The sequence below is a fragment of the Melozone crissalis genome, unplaced genomic scaffold (genome assembly GCF_028551555.1).
Source record: "Melozone crissalis strain CALT ecotype California unplaced genomic scaffold, PUWL_Pcris_2 ptg000081l_1, whole genome shotgun sequence".
Taxonomy (NCBI): domain Eukaryota; kingdom Metazoa; phylum Chordata; class Aves; order Passeriformes; family Passerellidae; genus Melozone; species Melozone crissalis.
In genome coordinates, this window is record NW_026535858.1 from 3,837,187 (window position 1) to 3,863,159 (window position 25,973).

Here is a 25,973-nt window from a genome sequence, read left to right on the forward strand (position 1 = left end):
AGCAGGACACCCAGGACACGTTCTTACCCCCAACCCCACAAACTCTTGTTCTGAGACTTGTCCAGCTGATTACAAAGCCCTAAATATGCAAGATCCATGTCGGCTGTATTTTGCTTGGCAGTGTTTCACAGCCCTGCCAGTCTCTGAGAGAGGCACAGGAATGAGGAACAGCAGAAGGCTGAGGATTGCCCTTTCCATTTGTGCCTCAATTGAAGCCTCAGAGTTCACCATTCAAAGGTGCTCTCAAATTAAAGGTGAAATAAAAGATGATTTCTAAGTAATGAAGCCCCTCTTTTCCTGACTTGCTATGGAATTTGTGGGACACTAACATGGCAGAAATTTTGAGGGCAAATGTCTTATGTACAAGTCCAGAAGCAGAAAAATACGGAGTTTGTAAATAATGGCAATATTTGCTTCCTTGATCCCACTGAAATTAATGGTCTGTGGTTTTGGTATGTCAGTGCCATAAAGTAGATTTCTGGGAACTGGGTGCTCCATATGTCAGTGATGGAGTTATGGAGTGGCAGTGGCCATTGCATGGTCAAAGTTACAGAAGGGGTTTTTCTTTACGTTCAACTCTCCTGTTTATACTCCAAAAAAAAGCTGAAGAAATTCCTAAGTCAGAGCTGGTGCCATGGTTGAAATTTTTCTATAAAATTGGAAAGGGATTCAGCCAGAGACTTTCAAATGATGACACCCCTGAAAAAACACAACTCACAAGCACTGAGCCCTGTCTGATTTTCTCACACAGGGTTGAATCTGGGTATGAGCAAAACCTGACACAATTATTGCCCCTCCCAAGTCCCTTCTGCACTAAAGTCCAGCTCTCCTTCTCCAGCCCCACCATTCCCACGGAGATGCTGGAACAACCCAGGAAAAAAGCATCTTACTTATGTGCTATATTTTAATGTTTATGGTATGGCTTTTTGTATAATAGGAATAATCGCTATTGCTTTGTAGTACACTTACAACAAATAGCTTCTGAGATTGCTCAAACACTTTAGCTCCACTTCAGCTCTTAATCAAACTCAGCAGCTGTTTATTGCAATTACACCATAAAGCAACAGACATTATCCCTTAACTAACTGTCTTATTAATATAGGTAGTTACACAGCTACTTCATAGTTAGTCTTAAATAACTGCTTTTAATTATTTTATTAACATAAATAACCATCTCAATAAATTTAAATTAAATGCATATGTGAGAAAACGCAATTTAAAGCATTGCACAGAATTGCATCTGTTTACTAATGTTTAGATTGATGTCATTGTGTAATTCAATTAAAGTGGAACTTTAATTTATTTCAATTTTTGATGGCCATGAAACACCTAAGATACCAGAACTTCCTAACATTGAAATGGGCACTCTCTCCTCTTCTTATGCTGCTGTATTTTCTTGGCAATATTAGTTTGCTGCCAGGCAAATGAGATTTCTCTTTAACCACAAAACTTACAATTTAATATCCCCATTTAATTTTGTTTTCTTCCCATTCCCAAAGCAACAGATGACTGGACTGCATTTTGCCTTTTGGTTCAGTTGTGCAACTCTGCTTTCAGTGGAGAACAGGATTTCACTTTCCTGTGCAATGCTGGATCCTCCATGTCTTATGCCATTTGTTCTGCTGGGATCAAGCTCTTTGCCTTCAGCTAAAGGGAAGGCAGACATTGCCTGACCTGGCCTGAAATCCCCTTTTTCTTCCTCAGGGGGCCTGGTTTATTGTTCAGGGGGCTCATCCTACCCCAAAATCCTGCACTGCAGAGGAGGCAGCACTTGCACAGCAGCTTTCATCCCCCAGTGCCACCATGGAATGTATCTCTGGAAAGGGACCCCAGCCCAGATGGGTGCATTCCTTCCCTCATTCCCCAGAAGGCTCTGCCCAGCACACTGGCCTATTCAAATTCTCTTTGGGGGATGAGACAAAAATCTCCTCTCCTTACTCTGGTTTAGATGCCTCCTCTGAAGGATAAAGAGGAAAATGCTTGCTGGGGAGCAAGGAGAAAAGGAAAGGGACTCCCTCCACCCCTCAGAGAGAACAGATGATGTTAGGGAGCACTGGGAGAAACTAAAAGTGGAAAGTGTAAGGCAAGAACGGGGTGAAAATGAGGCTGAAAAACATAAAGATGCAAAAGGAGGGGAGGAGGTCTCACATACTTTACTGCCAGCTCAAAATTTTTAATTCTGTAGCTGGTGTAGGGACCTGCCAATGTGAACTGCTACCTCTCAAATCACAGCAAAACCCTCAAAAGTAACTAGGATGTATTGAGAAAAAGTGTTGAAGTCAGGAAAATGTAAAGCAAAATCTCTCAGAGGGTCTTGATTGGGATCTCAGCAGCTTTATAACCTTCTAAACTGTGGAAATCAAGGCATATTTGGCCCTTGGATGTCAGTCAATGCCAAAGATTTTACAGGAGAGCAATGAAAGGAAGAATTTGGTGCAATAATGGTGACTATTGCTAAGTAGCAAAGTCCATGCCCTGCTCATCAGAGGATACAATCTCCCTTCAGGGAATCATTAAAGAATTTCAAATCAGGTTTCAATGCATTTCCATGCAGGTACACTCTATGTCAGGAGGAAGGTGCCTCAGTGACACCCAGCCTATGGAAAAGGGGAATGTGGCTGGGACAGCAAAGCTGAAAACAGTAATTTATTGATTTTAATACTTCTATCCAAATGCACCAGGTGACATGAAGGAATAATTACAGGCTCCATCAGAGAGGGGTTGTGATCTGGCAGACACACCAAGCTCCCCAGGAGATGAGCTCTTAAAACTTTACAGACTCCACTGGGCAAAGACAGGTGACTCAGTACAAAGGGTTTTTACAGAAAAATGTAGAAACTAGAGTGAAAGCAGACATGTTTAAACTTCAGGTAACTGAGAGTGATCAGGGGTTGGATAATTGAAGTTCCAATGTATATTTGCCTACATTGTCGCTCACCTTTGAGCCCTACCTAGGCATCTTGACATTTATGTAGTCTGAAATCCTGAAAGCTCTGAGTTTAGACAACTAAATTGTTGCTTGTCAATTTAGCCTTGACTGAAAGACAGGTGTTTTGTTTCAGAGTAACACTCCTTTCAGACTCCTCTATTCCCAAGCTCACATTACTGAGCTAAGGAACTATCAAAAATGAAATAACTTACAAGCAGGCAAAGACATTTACATACCTTGAACAAAGGAATTCTTTGGGCAAAATAGGGATTTTTAATTATTGCTTGTTTTTTGTCATATGGGATTCTCATCTCTGGCTCTCTGGTGGGAGCCAGAGGAGCTTGGAGACTTTGAAGGTTCCTACATTTTTGGTACTGCTATGCAGTTTTACAAGCCGAATGCAAAATACTGTCTGAACACAAATCCAGGTGAGAATCTGAACCAGAATTCTCCAAAAATGCAATTCTGGAAGCAGGCAGAATAATATACAACACACACAGCAGTTCAAGGGCAACAGGGTGAGCAAGGGGTACTTCTTAGGCTCATCCTAACTTTAACTCAAAGTGGGTCATTATAGCCAGGCCTTCATTGTCATCTCTGATACTTCAGGCTTCTTGGCATTGTGGAAGGGCTTGGACCTCAATCCCTTTATTTATGCCATTAAGTGTGCTGAAGGCAACAGAAGACAGGCTTAATCACAGTGACCTGCCAATAACCTCAGCTGTGACCTGGAGGGATCCCCAGTTTTGGCATAGGTTAAGGGTCTCATCTCATTTAGAACTTAAGCTGGATTTGAACTGTAGCCCCAGAAGTAAAAAAGCCAGCATTTTATCTGGGAAGCCACATGGCTCTGGCTTGGGACTTGTGACATTCCAGTATTGGCAAACCAGGGACATATTAACCGTGTGCTCTGTTTTCTGCCCTTAATTATGGCCAGCCAGTCTGAGTTTTCTTTCCTTTCCTTTTTTTTTTTTTTTTTTTAAGGATTTGAGTGACAAAGTGACTATGCATATCATTCCACATTTGAACTGTAAGACTTCAGTATTTCTACCTCTAGTGTGTAATTGGATCAGCTGCCAGTTACAGAAAGGAGCTGGGTGAGTATTAAGTGTGTGGAAAATGAAGAAGAGTCCAAGTGTGAAGGGGAGGAATAATTTGACAAAGCCTGCAGCGAGCTGTACGTGGTTTTCCCATTCCAAAATGGAGTAGGTTGTGAAGCGCATGAGGAAAAACTGGCTTCGATTTATTAGCTCTGGTTCACAGAATGCCAGCCACAATCTTGGGGCAACTCAAGACATATGGAAAACCACAGTCCCTGCCCCAAGGAACTCACAACACCCACATTATCATAGTGAGGATGGACCAGTGCCAGCCTGAAAAACACTCTGCTTTTCTCTGGGTCTTGAACAACCTTGTCAGGCAGGGCACAAAGCTGCTGCTGCCAGGGCTGGGCTTGGTGTGCCCATGGTGTGGTGGCCCTCAAACCATCACACCCAGTGCTCTTTTGTAGGTCCCCACTGTAACCCTACCTCACTTGAATCTGGAGTCTCTTAAAGGAATTAGGATGATGTAAATATGAAACAGACTAGAACCAACCACAGAAATCCATGGTAAATCTCAGCTCTTTAAAAAGGTGGCAAATAGGTGAAAACTGTGCAGTCAGAAAGCGACAGTTTTTCTGTCAGGACAAGAAAGGTAAGTTCCAACACTAAGCACAGGTATAGGCAGGATCACATAGACAGAAACACTTCTTTATCCAGCAAATATTCAATCATTTGTATCTCTAGGAAGTGCAAGCAAAATCGATTCCTGGTCAAACTCTCCTGGCTGGACCCAGAACATCCTTCACTTTGCATTCAAAGATGCAACTCAGGACAACAATCTAATAATGAGGTTGCCAGTTGGGAGGATTAGGAGAGAGACCTGCAGCCTGAGATCAAGGAGAAGGTCACAACATCCAGAGCAGCTCATGAAAGAAGCAGAAGAAATGGCAATTACCTGGAAATTCCCAGACAGTTGTCCCTCAGCTCCAGAAATGCTCCATAAAATCCAGCATGCTGATCTGTAAGGAATAAAGAAGAATAATTTATTAGTGATGGAAACAAGAATTATAGACATGCCAGGTGACTGCCCTCTCCAGGTGACTGATCTCTCCAGAAGGTGGAGAGATCAAAAACCAATTGAGATTTGCTACTTCCCAACTCTAGGGGGCTGCACCTGGTGGTTTGCTGCCCATAGGGCCAAATTGATATCCTGGGATTTGGAAATTCCTTTGCTCTGCCTTCAGCAGCAGTCTCTGATTGAGAGGAGCAGGGTCCTAAAGGGCCCCAGGGTTATGGCCATAGAGTCCTGTCCTTTCTGGTATAAAAGCCCTGCAGACAACTTGATCAGGCAAAAACACAACAAAAAACCATCTCAAAATCATTTCTCTCTGACTCTCCAAGGGGGTTAGGGCATTAAGACAGAATGCCCTACCTCAAAGGAAGTCAAGATTGGATCAGAACATCTCAGAGAGATAGAGAAGGAGAGATGGCAAGAGGCAGCAGTGTAAAGGTTTTATCAGCATGAGTTGGGGATGACCACATTACTCATAGGTCACTGTGCTTTCCAGCTGACTAGCAACAGATGAAATAAGGAAAACAACGGCCTCAGGATCTCCAGGTAGCAGCTGCAGCCAAGGCTGCCTTTTCAGCTGCCCTTTTAGCATGGAATATGCAGGCACTGCTCAGAAACTGCCTGCCTTCCCGTGCAAAAGGGAACCTGAGGGCCCACAGTCCAGGAGAACACCAAGGTAACACTTGTGTTATTAGAGGGAGGAAGCCTTCAGATGCAAGGCACCTGGTTTTCCCTACAGGTTGCACACTTCCAGGATTTCCTAAGACTGAACTAGAAGTACAGCAGAGGTCCTTGTGGATCTCCAGCAGGAGGGCACCAGGGAAGGGTGCATTTATTATCCTGATGTCAATTCACAACTGCTAGACCAGAAAACAGGTGCAGTTCTTCAGGTCCCACAGCAGCAGCCATAACACAGACTTTGTTCCCTAACAAAGATGTTAGGTATCAAGTAAATCAAATAAAGATCCTTTATTTCTAGCAAAGTGATGCCATTCTGCCAGGCTCTGCACAGAGACTGTCACAGACCGCTTGTGCTCCTGGAAGGTGCCATCTAATCAGATACACACCCGAGATCCCGACAGCTGAGGGGAAAATCCCACTGCCATTCCTGACACTTCTCAAATTAGCAGGAGCTTATAACCACAAGGATCTGTGGGATCCCTCTCCTGCCAGGGCTGGATACACACAGGGTAAGGTAATGCCCTCCTGCTCTCTGCTGAATTCTCACCCTGGACTGTGTTGTTGTTTCCTGTGCTCAGAGATCTCCTGCTTGTGTTTAAACTCTGAATACTCTCTTCAGGTCCACACAAGGAGCCAGAGGCCTTGGTAACCTTCTACCCCAGCAGTTCTTTTCCTGCAGTCAAGAAATTACCTCTCTTTTTTTTTATTTGCCTTTTTTTTTTTCTTTTAATTGAAAAGAACTAGGGTAATTCCCCCTTCCTGTGCCTGGTTTCATGCAGGGCTCTGATGGCAGTGGTTGGTGACTGCAGCAGAAAAACCCAAGCCACACCACTCACAAATAACAGTGCCACACTTTGGGTTTTATGTCAATATTTTGATAATTTCAGCTATTCCACATTCTCACTGGTATTGAGATATCTAGAAAACAATGTGTGCTTCAAGTAATTCAGAAAGCATCACGATAGGCCTGTGTGAACTCTTCTTCCCATAAAAACTCAAATCAGGTTAAATTCTGAGACTTGATTTTCAGCTGATATAAACCCTTGAAGACAATGTAATTACTGGTATGACAGTTTTCACTCTGAAATATCCTGGCCCCTCTGTTTCCTCCATGTGAGCAGAGGGAACAGGTACCAGCAGGGAAGGTTTCACATCTCTGCCTCCCTGGTGTTCGCACCAGGAGCTGATTTTACCCCAGCAGGATTTCTTTTTCCTTCATTCAAGAAATTGTCTTTTTTTTTTTTTAAATGTAATCAACAAGAGAACTTCCCTTTCTGTTGTCCAGCTTTGGAAAAGGAGACTGATTTATATTTTCAGTTAAAAATCCTCCCAAAGTCATAAGAGAATGTGGTGGGAAAGGGATTAGAGAGAAAAGTAAGTGGCACCTCTAATATGTTTTACCAGGATATAGGAAGAAGATAAATATGAGACAGACAAACAAGAAAATTTAGGAAAGAAGGGGGAAAACACATGAAAGGTGTAGTAATAAAGGAATCCCATCAGTAGCAACAACTCGAGGCAAAAAGAGGCCTGATGGATAGCTGGACTAGCATGAGTGAGGAAGGGTAAAACAAACCTTTCCAAAGCATGGAAAAAGAAAACCAAATTGTATTTATAAAAAACTAGTGAGAGAGAAAAAAAAGTCAGAAGACAAATAAAACAGACAGGGAGGACTTCTAAGAGCACAAAAGCAGAGGTCAGTGCCCCATGGTCATTTCCTAAGAAAGGAGGAAGCAGAAGTGAAGCAAAATACCTAAATATAAGAGACTCCCTATAAACAAAGGGCACATTGACTGCTAGCCCATGATTTTTTTGAAGGTTTGCTATCAGCATATCTCCAATGATAAATGCCTTCACATGATGCCAGCTCTCTGCAGGCACAACTGCAGCAAATCAGTTCTGCCAGGCCACAGCTGAAGTGACAAGGAATCACTTCCCCCATTCCATGTGGCACAGCCCTGGTCCATGCACAGGCTGAGGATAAATCCTCAGGAAAGGAGCACAGGGCAGCAGTGTCCAGTAGCACAGAGGAGGAGAACACAAGTGGGGAACTAAACTGGCAGCCTGGTGCTTCATTCCAACAATGATTACACAGGTCCATCTCTGACCAAGGCTCCTCATTCCATGTCCGGCTCCCATTGCTCCATTTTGTGTCTTGGGCACTGGTTTGTCTAGGCAGAAAAAATACTTCTAGATTGTTCTTGCCACACCCACCAAAACTGAAAATTGCCACCATCATCCTCTGAATGGCAACGGCATCCACAAAAAGACTGGAATGACACAAACATGTTCAGGAGCTGTTTGGTGACTGCTGAGCCCAGGCTGGTGCTCTGTCACAACAGTAACTTAGTGTCATTCATTAAACCCCCTAAGCTCAAACTAGTGTCCCAAACTGCCTTCTGAGTGCCCTGGAGCACAGCCCCAAGCTCAGTTTTCCATGGAGAGAGGAGCACCTGAGCCATCCCACTGACCTGAAGCGCCGTGGTAGGGATGTGCTGGCCCAGTGCTGGGCAGGGATGGGGCTCCATGGAAGAATGGTGGATGGAAAGGCTCCATTTTAAAAGTAAAGAAGTATGGGTGACCCTCAGAATTTGTGCAGAAGCTTGATGGGGTTAAAAGCTGTGCCCACTGACGTGTTTCCAAGCCACCCCCAGGCATTATCCTGCACATGGGCAAATGCTGCTCTCCCTCCCATCTCATCTGTGGGGTTCTGTGATTAACACCAATAATTTCAAAGGCAATATTCTGCCTATTGATCAGAGCCCCATTCTGGGAGGGAGAGATTCAGACTGACACTGAAAGCTGAATCTGCAATGTGTATGTGCACATTGACTTGCAACAAAAGAACCACAGATAGCCCTCTGTTTATCACCAAAATCCAGTTAGATCCTGTGGTATCACCAAAAGACAACAGTCTGGCCCCAAAGCCTCCATCCCACAAACTCCCACTTTGTGCTGCCACAAAGAGGAGGATGAGCTGATCTTGTCCAGATCCTGCAGCCTTTACTCAGACCTCAACTGCCATGGAAGCATTGACTTAACTCACCACAGCATCTTCACTATGAGCACTTCTGCCCTTAGCACCTTTGCCAAAATAAACACTGCTTTGGTTTGGAGGTGTTTGGTTCATTTGTTTTGTGGCTGGGATGGGGAAAAAAAATGCAGGTTAATTTTTCTAATAGCAAAAATGTGTATAGAAATCCACTTTTTTTTTTTTCTGGAACAGACAGCTGAGAAACACAGAACAGCCTTTTTCTGTCCCCCCACACCCTTGTCTGTACACCACCCCTGCTTTAAGATTAACTGTCAGTCTGTGCTACCCTTGAGGCCAGACATTCTTTGAATTTGGTTATTATATCAAGGTGCATTTGTGCTTCTAAATGGGCAACTGTACTGTAAATGGAGCACAAAAGAGCAAAATTCAGCCTGCTCCAGCGTGGGTCCAAAGCCCAGCGTGTCTGTGATGCTGTAGCCTTTTGTTTCAAATGCAGATAGATAAATACAGCCTTTTTTCCATGACGGTTATAATGCAGAATATGAAAAACTCTTGGGATGGTTTAAGCTGCAGGGTATTCTCCCAGAGTTCTGTCCAAAAATAATCTAGTAAAAATGTGGACAGAGAACCATCGACCTCTGCTTTCCCCCGAACATATGCAGCTCTGATCAGTCTGGTATTTCAAGAAAAACAAGGTCCTGAACCCTAATCCTCAGACACATAACAAAGCGCACTTCACAGCTGTGATGCACAGCTACTATCAGCTCCGAGGCCTGAGTGGGTCCCAAGACAATGCCTCCTTTATCACCCAGAGGACAAATATCTAGACAGCAATATTTTCTGCTTGAATGCTTCAAGCATCTCTCGCAACTCCTGACTGAAAGAGAAAACTGAGCTGAGAGTGTTTGCTGAGTGATTATTTTAATTTACTACTTGATGTAAATCTAAATGAACTGACATCCAGCTTGAGATGGACAGAAAACAATCATTGTGAAAAAAGAAAGAAGGCTAATATTACAATATCATTTGAGTAGCACAGGTTTAGGCAACTTTAGCAGTGGCAATGTAATAGATAGCGAGGCACGGTTTGCATTTCCTTTTCTTCACTCAATTACCATAATAAGTTCTGTAATTTTAGGGCTGTTTATTTATCAGGCGACGATAACAAAGACGCTCAGAACACGGTGTCTGAATGCAATAGTACAAAGCAGCCCAGTGATGGCCCCTGCATGCAGAGGGATTGCTGATTCCCACACACCTGATCTTCCCTCCGTACCTGTGCTCAGAACCAGCAATATCCCCCTTTTTGCTAATTGCCAAAACGGCACACGCTCAGCCCCTGCCTTCTGGCAAAGCGAGGGAAAGGCACAGGAAAGGAAGAAAACTTCCTGGTGAAGTTCTCCAGTGCTTTAAAAACCTGTCAAGTCACTCTGCTGAGCTTTCTGGTATGAACAATAGATTTGGGACCCGGCCTGCCTGCACCAGGGAATCTGTCACTGCTGCTCTCTGATCCGGGCTTCCAGCGTTTGATGGCTGCGCGGTGTCACAGAACAGCTGGAGGAGAGGCGCCCCGGCTGCGCCGGAGACGGAGGGAAAAAACAACAAACAAAAAGCAAAAGCAGAGGCTTCTTTGTGAGGCAGACACGGCTCTGGGCTCTGCCAGAGCCAGACGTGGCACCTGAGGCGTGGGTTGTGATGCCCTGCGCTGAGAGGAACAAGCACCTCTGCCCAAAGGAGTGCCAGGGAGAAGCCCCACAGGGAAGTCCAGCAACAGCTCCCTCCCAGGGGGTTCACCATCTCCTGCAGCTCCTCACATCATTTTCCAAGCGGAGACTACCTTCACGGGCCCCTCCAGTGGCACCACCAGTGTGGATGAGTGGGTGAGAGGCACCACAAGCCCATCACTCTGTGCCTCTCTCAGCACATCAAAGCCCGTGTTGCATCCCCAAGAATGACTGAATGGCAACTCTTCATTACACTCTGAGATGCTTGTGTCAGTTTTTGGAGGATTTGTGGTTGGAAAGACAGATCTACATGCTTAGTTTCTTGCCCATTGCTTTAGAAATATGAACCTAATTTGCAACAAAACTCACAGAGTAATGTCCATTTTGCATATACCAAGGAGTGATGGAAAATCCCATGATTGAATAAGAATAAAGGGAGTTGAATGAAAATGGAACTCAGTGGGTTTCTGTTGAGAATGCCACTCAACAGCCTGGAGGTTTTGGAAGAATACCAGGCCTTCCTATTCAAGGCCTTGAACCACTACCTTAAAGAAATCTCTGCAGTTCCTTCTTAAATTCTACAGGAGGCTCAAAAGCACGTCGGAAATATTTTTACTCCGTACCATAAGATGTTTTTCATCAGAGTAACATGCCTCTTAACCCATAGCCATATATTCAATTAAATTGCATGGGCATATGTGTGTTTATTTACATAATGTGTAAATGTATAGCTGGGTATATATAAACAAAAGGCTTTGCTAACAGGGAGGAACACACATGGCAGTGTAATTTGTGTATACGCACACTGTGCGACTGCAGCCGCTCACGTCAACACCATCCATCACCTGTATTCACCAAAACCCCGGCAGCTCTGCTCCACACGCTGCCTACAAGTCCACCACCATGATAATCTCCTTCCTCAATTAATTAAGGACAATTTAAATATTTTAAGTGAATTACATTAACATGACAAAACAGTAACATTTAAATTGTGGAGCTGTGAGGAGGAGAAAACCTGTGACAAAGTCCCTCTTTCAGCACAGTTGTGGAGAAGGATCTCACAAATTGACAGTGTACATTATGCACAGCCTAACTGTGGACATTTTCTGTCAAGCACTTAAACAGAAAGACACAACAGCAGCTCCAGTGTGAAAAAGGAATTATCTGTGGGGGACTGGTCCTCACTAAGGGCAAGCCTGACAAGTCCAAGCAGGCACCTGGAGCAGCATTTAAAATAACCCTGCCACACCAAAGAGGTCCATCAGGAAGCCCTGTCTAAATTACTGTGGGTTTGCACAGAACCTCCATTAACTGCCCTTATGGAAAAACACAGCCTACTGGAAAGAGTCTTTTTTAAGTGCCCCTGTCAAATATTCTTCAGTAACAGGGCTGCAAATACATGGTATGAAACGTCACAGATGGAAATTAATTTTTTTTTTTGTTAGCTCTGTGGGGCTTCTTACAATGGATCTGAAATTTTACATTCAGGACTCAGCAGCAAAATAACGTTTTCCCTTCTAGGGACAAAATTCTGCAAGGAAAGTTTTTGAGAAACGCAGCTTGTATTTATATCCTCCCCGTGCAGCCACTACGGATCTCGCACTCCTTCCACCGATGGAGTGACTGATTAACACATCCCGTTCCTGGGATCTGCAAAGTGAAGGCTGGATCCTGCCACACGTCCCTGAGTCAGCCTCAGTCACATGAGCAGCCCCCAGCAGGAGCAGCAATCGGGCCCTTCCAAAGGAGCAGAGCTGCATGAGCCTCTCCATGTGCCATGGAGAGCGATGATGCAGGGACATCCAAACTCAGGTTACTCATGCCACGCATCTCGGAGGGATCTGGGACTTCCAGGAATACAAGCAGGTTATGGTGAGGGCCAAGCTCCTGCTGCTCTTTATCCACCAACCTCAATCATGCCCAGCGTGTGATGTCATGTTGCAGAAATTATGGTGACGTCACAAAGCACGAGCTGAAATTTCCTGAAAGCCCAAATTCTGGCTGAAACCCCCCAAGGCAGTTTTCCTGCCAATGAGAAGTGGAGGACCAAGCGCCCCACCCCTGAGAGAAGAGGGATTGCTTACCCAGGAGAAAAACATCCAGGGTGCCAACATTTCACTGTGAAGACCACACTGCATTTCCTGTTGGCAATTCTTAGCTGTAATTATGGAAACTATTGCAATTAGGTTATTCTAATTATGAAAATCTATTTCCTTTTAAAGATTTCAGAGCAACCTTTTTTTTAAATGAAAAAGAACACATAAAAAACACTGAAATCCTTTGAATTCCTTCTTATGCCACACAATCTGAGCACAATTTATCTAGATAAGTTTTAATTATAGCCTTTCCAGAAAGACAGTACTCTGTATAAATAAAAAGAAATATAATTGATAAATGTAGTCAGATGGTACCAGGTTGTTTAAATAGACCATTAAGCTCAAAATGTCTAAAGTTAAATTAGATTGTATTCTCTTTCACCTAGGGCTTTTGTAAGGCACAACTGGCATGTATAGTCTTGTCCACATTAATTTTTACTGCCACGGTCAAAAAGCAGCATAAGTCTGCAGCTTGTGTAGAATTTTCTGTCTTTATTTGACGTGATCATAGTGGATGAATTAGCTCCCTTGGTGCAGAGAGTGAAAGAAGGTTAGTTGAGGGAAATAAGGAATTTTCAGAGGAAAGAAAAAGTTTGAGGGAAACATATGGTTTAAAGGCTCTAGCCTATTTCAGATCAAGCTGAGAGAGTTGAGATCTGTTGGTTCAGAGATCCAGTTCACTGCACATTCCTACTGTGCCTGCCTACTAATTGCATCCCATGTTTGTCAATCAAATATTTGCAATTAACAAAAATATTCCCTTAAGAGACATATAACAGAGGCTGCTAAGGATCCATTGCTTTGCTATTAGACTTGGCTCCAAAAAAATGAAAAAAAAGGTCTTTAAAAATATTCTGCTGATGATGACACTGCCAGACACTTCCAGTCAAAACATTAACAAGCAGAATAGGTGGCATGGGGGCTTTTCAAAGAGATTTTTTTCAAAGAAGAAAAACTTTGATCTTAGTGTTTCTGACCCATCCTCCACCTCTGATTCTTCAATCTACAAGTACATATAGTGGTTTAATTTCACTCAGTGCATAACTTGCCTAAGGAGAAACGTTGATCTAGATTTTTTTTTATTTAACTCCAATTTAACTGATGCTCTAAAGCTGCCCTATCAGTGCATAATGCACACTCACACGAGGTTTCTAAGCAGAAACTGAAGAAAGCAGACTGGAATAATAAGAAATGCACAAGGTTCAGAGGAAACATTAATTTGTAAATAGGTAGAAACGCCGGTAATTTGTTGGGAATTGAAGACCTTCTGTATGAAACAGTGAAGCTTAGCAGCTGTGCACTGCTGTTTTATAAATCAATACTACATCTGAAGGAGGTGTTTGAATGCTTGTATCATTGTGGTTTGAGTCAAACGAAGTTCTGTGATAAGAAATGATCAAACAAAACAAACAAAATCCCTTCCCCTGTCTCGCCGGATAAATTCCAAACATAATTCCACAAGAGGGATAGAACATTGAAATCATCCACTTTTTTATAATTGCCTAAACCCCTCAGTCACAGAAAGATGATTGGATTGGTGATGGACTATTGTATTCTCAAAGACATGGCTGATGCCAACGGAGAGCTCCTGCGGAACGATAACGGCGCCAGCATTCTCCCTGTGACCTGTGCTGGGCTTCAAAGCCCATCCCAGCCAAAATGCCGTGCTCCAGAGTGAGCATCCCTGGGACTGGGGGCTCCAGCCTCCCCTTCCACCTCCACAACTAATTCCTCCAGTGCCATGAGCAACCTCTTATCCTCACTGCTGCTAAATACAGGCTATAATGCACAGCCAGTGAATGAGAGGAGCTCACGCTTCGGCCAAGCCTAGCCAAGGAAAAATGTGCCAATGCAGCCCTGCAGGTACAGCTTGATTTGCAGATTTGCCTCGTGTCAACACAGCCTGCACCTGCAAACAGAACCTTCTTCTTGCCATTTTCCAATTCTCCCACAGAAAATGAAGCAGAATCCCAGCAATGTTAATGATTTTCCCAATCAGACGTGATCTAAAATGCTGTGTGCCCCCATGACTGACATTGCTTCCTTTCCTCAAAGGCTGTAAGTAATCATGAAATGTTCTGAAGGCACAAAGGAGCTGCCTTCCCTTGCCTTTTTTTATCTTTATAAACCATTTCCTTAATTTAGGCTGTGGCTTAAAAAAACCCCTCAGCATCACAAAGCTATGTCTTTGGGGCTGTAATACTTGCAGAGAATGGGCAAAGAGACAGCATTTCTCAAAACCCACCAAGCCCAGTTTCGGGAGCCTCGGGAAAGAGAGGGAGTTGGGAGAGCGGTGTCTGCAAAGCAATATCCTGGGAGACATCTGCTGGCCACGCCGAGCTCCGGTCCCCACTGCAGGCACCGAGACTGGGGCTCGGGACTTGGGGAGTCAAGGGGCAACTTGGGGGCCACACAAATCATAAGTGCACAGGAAACAAGGATCAACCAACAGCCCTGCCTTTGGGCTCCACAAAGGATTTAGCAACATCCTTATTGTCTGACTGATTGCGAAAGGAAGCAAATCCATCCCTGGGACTGCAGGGAAGCGGCGAGCAGGGACAGCTGAGCCGCAGCCCACTCCAAGCCCGCGGGCACCACTCCAGCCCAGGGACCAGGGACACTTCCCTGCCACTGCTGGATAAACACACTCCAAAGCTGGCACTGGCATCCCCCAGCTGCCTCTGTGCCCCTCGGGAGGCTCCAGGCAGATAAAGCAGGACACAGGGAGCAATGGGGACAAGGCAGAGCCTGGCCAGCCTGCTGCTGGGGGATTTTAAATCACGGGCTTGCATGGAAGAGCCCCGTTTGTAAACACCCAGCCATCATTTTGCAGGGGGTTGTCAGATTACAGAATCTTATCATCAAGTCTGAGGTGGGAAAAGAAGAGGAGGAGATGGAGGAGGAGGGTATTTTTGTTCCTGTCCTTCATTTCCTGATAAGGAGACACTTTTGATCCAAGAGATTTTTTTTTCTCTTCCTTTTTTTTTTTTTTTTGTTCAGGTTTTTGTTGTTGTTGTTTTGTTTTTAATTTGGTAGCATAAATTCATTTCACAAGATGCAGGTGTTTGAAAAATTTCAGAAGTTCTGTGGTTTTGTATTCCTGGGCTCATTGATGAGAAAGCTTACTCGTGATGACATGGTGAGCTGAAGCAATGATTAAAGGGCTATTGCATATGCTCTTCCCAGCTGAGTTGTTCTCCTTGTTGTTTTTAGAGCACACAGAAAGTGTCTGCACCAGCTGCTAATAAGCTCTTTTGCGACTCTAACATCATGATCTGATCACCCCAGAAGTGCAGAGTGGGAGCTGAAGAACTTGGTCTCAGCAATTTGCCAAAAACATCCCTGACATATTTCAGCTACCACGGAAAGTTTGTGACACTGCAAGGAAATGAAAATGCCTCCGGAAGGTTGAACAGGAATGTGGGACTGGTGTTTGTGTGCACATGAGATTTAAAGGCATGGGCAGAGCAGGGCCATGTGTGCTTTCAAAGGCACAAATGGGAATTAGGCACACAACTTCCGTCGGCTTCCAGTGACAGAACTATCCCTCGTGCCTTTGAAATTCTCCCCCTTTATTTACTGTTCCTTGGTAAAACCAGGGCTGAAAACCCAGTTTAAAAAGGATTGGAGCTGGAGTGAGGCTGCTTTGGGATTCTAATTGAGAGGCACAAGACGAAACCACCCCAAGACACGTTTCATAACGTCCCAAAAATCAGCTTTTAACACCAAGTGCTCAGAAATTCAAATACAGGGTGCACTAAAAGAATCACTTGACCTGACAGGGGGCCAGTTGAGGAATTCCCACTGGAGGGCAGAACTCACTGTTATCCCTTGCTGGGCAGGAAGAGCAGGGCAGTCACACCTGCAGGTCTAACCTGTGGAATTCTCCCAGCTAAAGCCAGGCTGTGCTGTGTCAGAGGAGGAGAGGGCTCTGTGCATTGAGGGCAGGTGTTCTGAGGTGGATTTGGCTCTGGTTTCGGTGGAGGTGGCAGGAGCTGCTCAGTTCGTGTGCTCACAGCGTCGTGCTGTCTCTGCAGGACGGCTGTGAGCAAACAGTCTGAGGATGTTTTAGCAGTGCATAGAGCTGCATATATTTGCCATAAATAGGAGTTTATTCTTTGGCAGACAAGCCAGCATTAGAGCTGCAAAAACACACAGAATATAGTAAGTGCCGGGGAAAAGAAAACCAAGCAGAGAGACAATCTGTGAAGCAAAGGAAATAAATAGAGACTGAACAGAAAGAAAACTAGAAGGATGAGGGGAAAAACTAAAAAGTTAAGGAAAGAAAAGGAAAGAAAAAGGAAAAAAGGAAGTCAGGAAAGTTTGGGATTTCTCACTTGTGGGAATGGCACAAATTCATCAGTGATGCTTTGTGTAGCTCTGGACACCCCAATTGCTTCTTTACCCAACTTCTTAAAAAAGCAACTGATTCCCAAGGCAATGGGACTGAGTACATTAATTTTTATTAATCCTCAGCCATAATAACCACCAGATTTAGGGTTTTTTGCTCTTTTTTCAATGAAGAAGAAACAAAGAAAAAATGCAAACCAAAAGTTTTAAGATGACAGCCAAGTCATGATGAGCAGCACCCATGAAGTGCAAATGTCCACCTATGCTTAATCAAGAAGGAAACTTGACCAGTACAACATGTGGGCATCAGTTGTCCCTACCCATTCCAACAGATATAACAATAAATTTAAAAAACAATTTAAAAAAATAAAAATAAATAGGTCATATAATTCCTAATTTTTCCTGGTGTTTTTTCTGATTTTCACAATCCTGTTTACATGAGCAAAGATGACAACAGCAATTTCTGCTTGAAGACAAAAATCGGAGCTCAACAACCAAAGGCCAGCAAAGCCCCATTCTTTTCCTAGGCAGAGCTGAACTCAGCATTAATTAATTTAGGACACAACTTTCTGGAGCTCAGTTATTCCCTTGGGCAACAACTTTACCTCACATTAATTTACAGTTCAATGGCAATTTTATGGATACTTGAACTTTTATTACTGTCTAACCTATACAACCAGAGTTGAACAGATTTTGCTAGTAGGATAAATGATCACTTGGTTGTAAAATGAGTTATTGGAATTGCCTTTTCCATACATTACAGACAGTCAGAGGTGGCTTTCTCTGTCCCTGAGACCAGGGAGGGGACACTGCCCCACTGCCCCAACACCAGCAGGACAAAGCTCCCTGTGACCCTGACAGAGCCTCAGTGCCCAAACACAACACTCCCTCACTCCAGAACTATATAAAAGTTACATAAAAGACCGAAACAACCTCCCTGTTTTATAAACCAGGCAGCTTTGGGAAGCAGGTGGCCCCAGAGCCACACCTGAGGGCACTGGCCTGTGCTGGGTGGTGCAGATGAAGAGCTGGGGTAGAAAAGCCTCTCCCAGAGCTCCTGTGACTGTCAAAAACAATGACTATGGGTAAAATTACCACTAGCTTACTATTCTTAGCTCAGAGTATTTATCCTATGATATTGATTTTATTACAGAAAACTCCTTTAGTATGTAATAAATACAATTAAAGCTGCTTTGTGTTGCTGGCTTAAAAATAGCCCTAGAATATGTAAAATAAATGCTGGGCAAATTATTTTAAGATTTTGGAAAGGACAAAATCCAGTGCAGGGAAAAACACCACCAGTACAAAATATTAATATCACCTCAGTCAATATTTCAGTTTTAGACAAATTCACCTTGAAATCTAGCCATCAATTTCTTATAACACCAGAATTGATTTTTTTTTTAATCTAGTATTAACTTCATTTAAATCCAGTCTTTCTAAGTCTGTTGCACTTCAGAACATGTAGCTGAATGGAAGAAGGAATTTTTTCAGCTTTAAATCTCATTTGGTGAGTAACAAAAATAATGGAATCTGCATCTCAGCTGAAAGAATCCGTGGTGCACATGATCTCCTTGTGGGATCCTCCAAAGGCTCCAAGCATCCCCTTGGTGCAGGATCTCTCCTGGATGGAAGGGACTGAGATCTTCAGTTTTAAGAACTTGGGAGATCCAGATGCAACAGAGAAAAGTGGGAGGGAGTTTGCACTTGAGGAGAATGGCTTTATGAAACCCTTCAAGTATTTAAGAATTAGAGCTATTAAATGCATGATCTATGACTTTTAAAGCTCTGATCTGCCTAATCTTTCTTGCATCCCTCTCCCCCAAAGGCATTAATAAAGCCCAAATTAAGCCATGCCAAATCCTCATTTTCCATCTGAGTTTGATGTTTCAAAGGCTCTGCTGTTCTACCTTTGTTTTAACATACAAAAATGTCACCTCTGCTAGGAAATGTGCATATTTGGCAAGAAAAGAGGAAATAAAGGCTGCCCCTGCATTGTAAGCTGTGTGTTACAGTCTGTCAGCAATCAACAGGGGCAGATGTTAAACTCACCATCCTCTCCTAGAAACTGGTGTTTAATTAATCAAATGCCTTTCTCTCCCCTAAGGTGTCTCTAAACCAGGAGGTCCTGCATATCCATTAGCCACTTTTATCAGAGGTCTGATAAAAAATTATCCCAGACTTAGATAGACCCAAAAATCACAAAAATGAGTCCATGTCTAATCTAGACTTCACCTGAGCTGTGCAGACACATCAGCACATCATCAAAGGCATCCTGGGCTTTCTCTGACTTGGGAACTAAGTGGAACCAAGTCCCACTTTTGCTTCCTTTCAGACCCAAAAAACAACTTCTTCTTTCCCAAAGGGGAAAGAAGATTTCCCCTTCCACAATTGTTATTGGTCTGATAAAACATTTTATTTCCCTTCACAGCATGATTATAGTCGAGGAGTATAAAGGCCAGTGCAGCATTTGACTAATCCAAATAAGATTAGCAGAGAAGCACCTTAATATTTTGCAAACCCAAGTTTTTTACCTTCCACACACAGGTAATGCCACTTCCCCACCATCACTTTTAACTATTTCAGTGGAAATAAAAGAACATGAAATGGAGAATAGAAAGAGTTATTTCCACCTGTGCCACCTCTGGACAGGAACCATTCAGCAGCAGGCTCTGGATTCCAGGAGTTGGTCCTTCCAAAGGCCTCCCAGCTGCAGCTGGACACCTGCACCCTTTATTTCCTCCTTTCCAAGCACGTTGTGTTCCCCACCCACCCCATCAGGTCCAGGACTAGCCCTAAAGCCCCACCTGAGCTCTGAGGAGCTGCACTGGGGAATGCTCACCTGCCTCTGTCCAGTCCCTAAATCATCAATTTCTCCTCTCCCCATCAATTTATCCACTGGAGGAAGGCATTTCATACACTGAGCTGTAGTGTCTGTTATTTGATGGTAATCGATTAATTTTAAACTATCTTTCACCCTTTGATGTTCTATAAATAGCCTAAGCTAATAGAGACTTCCTCATACTCAGAATGCAGATCCACTGTGAGGTTATTTGAAAGAAAAGAAGGAGTCTGGTGTAGTATGTTTGTTCAATGTGTTATTAACTCAGAAAGGAAATTGAGCTATAGTGAACTATGTAGATCTGATTCTGACAGCTGCAAACAATTCATAGTGAAAATGACTCAGCCTAATTCACATTTTTTAATTATTTTCTCCCCCACTTTCTTCTGCAGACAGATAAAGGGTTCAAAATGACCTTGAATTGAAAACCCTGGATTTATCTTAGTGTTTTCTTATTTCTTAGTGCTGTATCCAAAACTTCCTCACTGGGAAGTCAGCAAAATAGGGAAAAAAACCCAAACGACAAAACGCCTCCTGTCTGATGCACCTCCTCATTTTGCTTCCCATACTTCCCAGACAGTGCTGTGGGCAATGTAAGTTGCTCTTCAGAAATTCAGTTTGGAGGGCTGGGATAGACACAAACCCTCAGTTGTGGTGGGGAACTCAGAAACATTAGTGGCCTTTTTTTTTTCTTAATTTACATTTTCCCTGTTAGTTCACCCTGAGATCCCAACGGCACAATTTACTAATTAATTACTATTATTAGCTAATGGCAGTGAAAACTGAAATTACTGCCTGCCTTAAGCATAACAAAACTGACAATAAATCTGTGGTGTGTGAATCACTTCCTTAACCAAGTGCCAGCAACGGTGGCTTGGTGCTTTCCACAAAAACACCTGGCACACATGGAGGCACAGCCTTCATGTTCCAGAGCATTCCTGGGCACTGCCAATACAGGGCACCACCAGCTTTGAGAGGGTTTCATCCTCTTTTTCTGACAAAAAAACCTGGGTGCTGCTTCTTCAGAAACATGGGCCGGACTTGGCCTTGTGAGCAACAATAATTTACCTCCTGTTTGTCACAGCAAGTGACAATCACTGAGGTGGCTGCAGCTACTGCCACAAGCTACTTGCTAAATGTATGCAAACATTTTAGGGTTTACATTTTGGGCAGTTTTAAATGTCCAGATCCTTAAATCCCCTCCAGATGCCCAAATGAGCGCCCTGGTTCACAGAAGCCCCTCTGTGACAGGCTCCAGGAGCATTGCTGTGCAGGAGGAGGTGTCTACTCTGAGAGCAGGTGTGTGGCTTTGTGCCTGCACGCTTGGGGATGTCTGTGGAACAATTATTTTCCCTCCCAATCCCGAACAGTGGGTGGTCACTGATGTTAGACCGAAATCAATAGGTAGAAAAGAGATTGTTTACAGAAGCATGACAATGACTGGGTCACTCCAGAAGGAAGTTTGCATCGTTCTGAGAAGAAAACACTCAGAAATGGCTGTAATTTAGTGCCTGGATACCAGAGTGACTGGGAAGTGCATAGACAGATTAGGCAAAAATTAAATTTGTTTAGACAGATAAGATGCGAGAGTCAGATCAAAGAAATCAGCTTCAATGTAGTGCAGGGAATACTTTCCCACCCTCAAAAAGTGTACAAAAGAAAGCAAAACCAAGAAGCTGCCAGCCAAAATTACCAATGCAGTTCCATTTAACAAAAAATCAATATTACAATAAGATGCCAGTAATGAAAGAAAAACCGCAGCAGTATCTCAATAAAGATTACAAATTACAAGATTATAAATGGAGAGCCACAGTCATTTTGGACAGACAAATATGACCACAGGACAACTGGAGGCCAAATGATGGTTTAGGAAAAACGCCTGCAGCTTTCAAGAAGGCCAATGGGAGAAGCAAACATGCATCTCAGGGCAGGATTTGGCTCTAGGACTCACTCATGAGTAATTGTGGCAGGGAGATACAGAATAGCACAGAAATAAAAGACCTGCTCATTAGAAACCCATCCAGCCAAACCCACAGGGACATCCTGATGTAAAATCTCCATCATTTGTCATTTTCAAGAACCCGGTGCCAGTCTTGAGATATTTGTAAGGTACCAAAACAGGGGGGTTTTAATTGTAATTTCCCTTTCATCCGTAGAGCTCTTAAGTAATTGACAGGTCTTTGACAAATGCTCCAAAACCTGCCCCTACAAAGCCAGGGGTGAGGATGGATCCATTTCTCCAAAGAGAATAAAACAGGTAAGAGCACACAGCTTGTTCTGGAAACCAGAGGTACCACAGCTAAGGAACATTCCAGTTCACAGTCTTGCAATGAGGCAGAAATAAAGGATGGACCATAGGACTCTTGGCTTGCAATCAACTCCCTTTGCCCTGAGCCCATCTCAGCTCTTGTGCAAAAGCTGATTTAAGCAAGACAAATGATGGAAACAATAAAAATCCCCACCTCACTTTGATTCTGGCACATCCCTTTCATCCAATCACTGTGTAAATAAAAGGCAAAATCTGCCTTGTAGAACTACGACTCCTTTCTGTTCCTGCAGTGTCACCCAAGCCCACACTTAAGAGATGTTTGTTCATTCTTGTCCTCTTTATTCTATTTAACACACTGCAATAGTTTCACAGCACAGAATATTGTCAACACGTTTATTTCTCAACAGGCAAGTTGAAGAAAACCCAAACCAAACCAGATTAGAGGGTCAGGACAGACACAGAATGGAATCATGAGAGGGAATGGTGGAAATAACTGAATTAAATATGTAGATAACAGCTCCAGAGCGAGGCAGAAAGTGCAGGTGGTGCCATCAGGGCAGCACACACTACAATGGAGTGGGAGATACGTACTAGAGCTGGGAAGAGAACAGATCACAAAGAAAATACGGATTGAAGCCAATAAACTGCAGGAAAACTAAAATCAAAATGATAGGTGAAAGAAATGCATGTATCTGCATTGTGAGGAGTCCATTGAATTGAGCAAATGATACTCCTCCTGGGGGAATGATTCATTACCATATGGAAAAGACCTAGCCCATGATAAAGGATGGGGGGAAACCACTGAATAGCAGAATCTACCTACAGAAATTGAAAAAGAACGTTCTTGTTGAATTGTGGCAGAAGTACTTCAAAATTCCGACGGGCCTGACTAACGCAGATAGGGAGGGGAGGGGAAAAAAGCATGTTAAAATATGGAATATCATGCCTACAAGCAAGGGTGAAGGTCGAATCAGAGAAAATTTAAAATGCGCCGAGAAACAAGCAGCATCAGCAAGAGCGGTGCCAGAATGAACAGATTTTATTCATCCCTACTTCAGGACCTAAAAAGGGGGGTGGGGGGGAGAAATATTGGAAGTCCTCCTTACTTGGGGGGCTGTGTCTCCATGCCACTGACCTACTTCTACTTGAAGCACTCTGCTTGGAGAGACTCGCTAAGGCTCGGGAAAAAGGTCTTATACCACAACAATATTGTGCTACAACAGTGCCCACAGTCTGGCTGCTCGGGGATTTATAAGCCAAGCTCACAAATAGACAGTAATGAGTTACTCACCAGAGGCTGTCAGCAAAGTTGCTAATTAGTACAAATGGTAGTAGATCTTGTAATGCTGTCCCCTGCTTTAGTGGGAACAGTTCCAAGACCACCTAACCTGTATCTCACCGGATTAAAGACAGATTGGCTCCCTTTAGTCCAGCCTGCCATTTCTGGGGGTTTTAAAGCGCGAGACAGAATTGGAGTTAGAAGGAAAACTCAGGAGCAAACTTAACCACACAAACAAAGTGAGTCAGTTCCTGGGAAGACACCCCACGTGCAGAAAATAATTACTCCTCCCTCTCCTCACGGAAGAGCCGATGCACCCATGTCAACAGAAGCCCTTCAATTGAATTTTGCAAGAACTGGGCCAAGTCCCAGGGCTGTGAGTGCCAGCGCTGCCATGGGGAGCAGCACACCTTGAGCTCCCCAGCCTGCACAGCTGACAAAAACCTTCTGCTAACCAGCAGCCCTCAGGCTTCCAGTACAGATAAAACCACCAGAAAAGGCAATTAAATGGGGCACAGTTTTAACGTGCAGCCTTCAAACAGGGAAACACTTCATCTCCTCAGAATTTCACAGGACCACGGTAACAAACTGTTGACATGTTAAAGCCACTATTAAGAAATATGATGCTAAAAGGGAAATAAGAAGAATTATTGACTGGTTATTGCAGTTTAAATATCTTTATTATTTAAGAAATGCACAAAAGTTGCATTCCTGTTCCCTCTGCCAATGAATGTACAGAAAAACCAGCACACCAAATTATAGAGTTTTTGTGGTACTACTTCCTACAAAAAGAACCCAGTTTTAAAAACCACTGACCTGTCTGGCCATTGAAAATGTAAAACATTTTCTATTAAAATACGTCATTCTATCAGCAGAAATATTTTCTCTAATATTTTCTGCTGTAAAAAATCCTAGGAAATTAAAGCGGATCAAAACCATTTAATATGTATTAAAATAACAATTTAGACAAGAGGGGTCAGTAATAGAAAGGTGAGATATCTACAACTGGAGCCAAGTTACAGAAAGGGTGAGCCATTTGTAGCCAAGTTAAACAAGACACAATTAAGGTTAGCTTGGCTCTGCTGGTTTGTGTAAACCCACACATGAGGGCTGTGGGGGGCTGTGACAGTTTCAGTGTGACTTATTCACCTTGGCCTTTTCCTGGGCTGTGTTGTAGGCCGGGTTCTGCTTGGAGACATCACACCTTCCCACCCATTCCTCACACCTGGCCTCTTATCACACCCTAAATGCTTGCCCCAAATGGTGCATTTTGTTGACAAAAACAAAGGCTGATGAGGATGGCAATCAAATGTCTACCAAAATATTTTTCAGCGGCGCAGACGTTTCACTAGATGAAAAAAAAATCCCCAAAATGGTTTATTTCTACTAGAAATCTATCTATATTGTAAAAAATTAATATATTTCAGTTCCATTCCCCTCCCAAAGCAAACAGGTGTATTTTGTACAGTTATTTTGTACAGTTATTTTATACAGTTCTGTCCCGTGCTATCTACGGACACATCCCGTGGCAATTCCCTTTTACAGCTTTGCAGCCCTGGCACAGCACACATGGAACCACAGAATGTCATCTTGGAAGGTCCATGATCCAAGGACCTGCAAGAACCTCATTTCAGGAGTGCTGGGCAGCTGCCTCCCCTCAGCAGCCTGGAGACACAAAGCCTGGCTGGGGACTCAGAGCCTGTGGTGTGCCCAGAGAAAAGAGCAATGTGCTACAGTTCCTTGTAGTAACCAGGAATAACACACTTTTTTTTCCCCCCTCTGTTCAGTGATTTCATTGCAACTCAGGCTCCTAAACGCTTTTATGGATCCAGGCCAAGACATAGTCAGTAATAGATACTGAAACAGATTATTTCATGAGCCAGTTCTGTAGGTTAATTCACATAAGTGAGAAAACAGTTCTGATTGAAGGGCGGAGTGATTTTTAAAAATTTGATTCATACAGAAGTGTTAACAGCCTTTTGCTTATACCCACAATTGCTGAACAGAATAGAATCAGTGGAAATGTTATTTCCAAGTACTGTGGTGTAAATAAAACCTCCTCTCTCTGACTCACATCGTGAGTCATTTTTGTCTGTACGTTTTTATGCCGAGGAGGGACATAACTCCGAGCATTCTCCTCATGGAGAGCTTCTCGTGTCTCAGATTCTCTGTTGCTCTTGGGCTTTGTGGACTCTTAAAACCTCTAGCTCTAGTAATTTCCCTTTTGTTTACTGTAACCTCATCCCACTTGTTCAGCTCACTGGCACAAGTGAAAAAAAGACCTGAAGTTATATCAGTTACAGAGCTGGCACTTGTTAGGGAATGATACAGAAAATGATAAAATAAGCAGGAAAGGCTGCATTAGAGCAACAACACCTAGGCAAATTTACACCTTGTGTGTGCAATAACTGTAGGGCATTGCCAATTACTTCAGCTGAAACTGTCTCAGCATCTCTTTTCTAAGGACGTTGCTGCTCACGCTTTTCACCAAACCATCCTCATTTGTGCTCCAAAGGCTGGCCCAGCCCGTGTGTGAAGGCGAAAGAGGAAGAGGAAGGAATGGGAACTAAATCCAGTCACGTGCCCAGCACACATCTGTGAGTGCTGTCTCTATTTCTAGCTATGAGAGCCCTGTGGGACAGAGTGAGAAGTGACACACCTCACAGCAAGGATGGAGAGTAGGTGAGGCTGTC

General features: G+C 43.5%; 1 long non-coding RNA gene across 1 annotated transcript in view; it reads right to left on the reverse strand.

Moving 5' to 3' along the window:
• The window catches only part of LOC128946591 (uncharacterized), a 118,842-nt gene that overhangs the window by 26,094 nt on the left and 66,775 nt on the right, over window positions 1-25,973 (reverse strand). Inside the window, exon 2 of the long non-coding RNA XR_008483971.1 lies at window positions 4,928-4,991. This is a non-coding gene — a long non-coding RNA (uncharacterized LOC128946591). The remainder of the gene's footprint in view (window positions 1-4,927; window positions 4,992-25,973) is intronic.